This window comes from Schistocerca piceifrons, unplaced genomic scaffold, assembly GCF_021461385.2.
Source record: "Schistocerca piceifrons isolate TAMUIC-IGC-003096 unplaced genomic scaffold, iqSchPice1.1 HiC_scaffold_2041, whole genome shotgun sequence".
Taxonomy (NCBI): domain Eukaryota; kingdom Metazoa; phylum Arthropoda; class Insecta; order Orthoptera; family Acrididae; genus Schistocerca; species Schistocerca piceifrons.
The window spans coordinates 127,501-130,000 of NW_025727946.1; the positions used below are offsets into that span (position 1 = coordinate 127,501).

Here is a 2,500-nt window from a genome sequence, read left to right on the forward strand (position 1 = left end):
GTACTGAATGATACATCGTGGCACATGTGTGACCGTACAACGACTGCGCCCAAAAACGGCGGACCATACAGTGCAAATATTGTGCACGCAGCTACGTGTCGTCTCCCTATGAGAGCTGGATTGCAGTGTGGTACGCCATAGAGACGTGTGGGAGGAACGGACGCCGTGGATGGCGATCAGCATGAGCTGTCTGTTGATGTATTCGGACCTAGTCGTCTCTCCTCACACACCGTGATGGCATGGTGCACCGCGTTCCATATCTGCGACATGCTACAGAGGCCGGTTGACAGTCGTTCGAGCAATGGACATCGCATACGTACGGGGGCCACCTTCCACGTATTGTCTAGGCGTGCACATTTTGTTGCGTGTATGTGGGCAGACGTAGTGTGGCGTGACACCTGACACAGGCATGCAATAATCGTTGAAGTTGCAAATGGCGATGGACGCCTGCGTTTTCTGGTGAAGTTACGCAAATGAACAAATGGTAACCTGTTGTGGTGCGGTTGTTCTCGCTAGGGGTGAATCGGTGATGGCGACGATAGGTTGAGGTACTAACCGGTTGTTCCAGCGATACCCACCATGCCGACGAAACTGAACGGCATCTGGGTGTGAAGCGATACGCGGCGGTGGCTGGGTGGGACCGTCCCCGGCCGGTGAGGGGGCGCCTCCCGGCGTGCTGGCCGCGCGGTGCGTGGGCGCACGCGCTACAGCCGGCTGGTGGGGGCGGCCAGTGGCAGGCGCGCCGGCCGACGGACGCGGCAGGCGTCGCAGCTGCGCGCCGGCGCACCCTGCGCGCGGCGCCGTGCGGCCAAAGTAGGTCCTCGCGGGCCCGGTGCGAAGCGCGGTGGACATCTTCAGTGTGCTGGTCCGATTGAGGACTGTGTGCGTTGAGGATGCGCCGCCGCCCGGCGCTCGGCGCCGCGACGCCGTCTGCTGCTCGGTCGCCCCAGCGGTTCTCGCTGGTGGTTTGTATCGCAGCTGTGCGGATGTGTTGGCGCGTGCGCTGTGCTGGGAGAGTTCGCTTCGGCACCCAAGTGGGGCTTTTGTCCTTCTGTGGCGCTGGCGTTGGAGCTGCCGGTCACCGTAGGTGGCGCGTGTTGTCTCCCGCCGGCAATGCCACGACAGCACGCTCCCGGGCCTCTGTCGGCAGCGGCAAGCTCAGTTGGGAGCACGGGTGGTCGCACCGAAAGCGTCTACTCGCCTAACTCCGGGCGATTGCGCCTCTCTCGAACCCGACCAAGTACTTGGGACGGCGCTGCGCGCCGCCGGGACCTGAGAGGGTTTCGAGGTGTATTGTGCAGGGGAGCTCAGCCTCCTCCTGTTTGCAGAATGATTGAGCGGACGCTTGCGTGTTCGCGCGGGCCCCCGGGACACACTCCCGGGCGGCCGGCTGCTCAGCTCTAGTTGACGCAGCTCCCTGGTTGATCCTGCCAGTAGTCATATGCTTGTCTCAAAGATTAAGCCATGCATGTCTCAGTACAAGCCGCATTAAGGTGAAACCGCGAATGGCTCATTAAATCAGTTATGGTTCCTTAGATCGTACCCACGTTACTTGGATAACTGTGGTAATTCTAGAGCTAATACATGCAAACAGAGTCCCGACCAGAGATGGAAGGGACGCTTTTATTAGATCAAAACCAATCGGTCGGCTCGTCCGGTCCGTTTGCCTTGGTGACTCTGAATAACTTTGGGCTGATCGCACGGTCCTCGTACCGGCGACGCATCTTTCAAATGTCTGCCTTATCAACTGTCGATGGTAGGTTCTGCGCCTACCATGGTTGTAACGGGTAACGGGGAATCAGGGTTCGATTCCGGAGAGGGAGCCTGAGAAACGGCTACCACATCCAAGGAAGGCAGCAGGCGCGCAAATTACCCACTCCCGGCACGGGGAGGTAGTGACGAAAAATAACGATACGGGACTCATCCGAGGCCCCGTAATCGGAATGAGTACACTTTAAATCCTTTAACGAGTATCTATTGGAGGGCAAGTCTGGTGCCAGCAGCCGCGGTAATTCCAGCTCCAATAGCGTATATTAAAGTTGTTGCGGTTAAAAAGCTCGTAGTTGGATTTGTGTCCCACGCTGTTGGTTCACCGCCCGTCGGTGTTTAACTGGCATGTATCGTGGGACGTCCTGCCGGTGGGGCGAGCCGAAGGCGTGCGACCGCCTCGTGCGTGCTCGTGCGTCCCGAGGCGGACCCCGTTGAAATCCTACCAGGGTGCTCTTTATTGAGTGTCTCGGTGGGCCGGCACGTTTACTTTGAACAAATTAGAGTGCTTAAAGCAGGCAAGCCCGCCTGAATACTGTGTGCATGGAATAATGGAATAGGACCTCGGTTCTATTTTGTTGGTTTTCGGAACCCGAGGTAATGATTAATAGGGACAGGCGGGGGCATTCGTATTGCGACGTTAGAGGTGAAATTCTTGGATCGTCGCAAGACGAACAGAAGCGAAAGCATTTGCCAAGTATGTTTTCATTAATCAAGAACGAAAGTTAGAGGT

General features: G+C 57.5%; 1 non-coding gene across 1 annotated transcript in view; it reads left to right on the forward strand.

The window, feature by feature from the left end:
• The first annotated feature begins 1,414 nt into the window (after window positions 1–1,414).
• LOC124741971 overlaps window positions 1,415–2,500 on the forward strand; it is a 1,909-nt gene continuing 823 nt past the window's right edge. The window contains exon 1 of the ribosomal RNA XR_007010162.1: window positions 1,415–2,500. This exon is cut by the window's right edge and continues 823 nt beyond it. This is a non-coding gene — a ribosomal RNA (small subunit ribosomal RNA).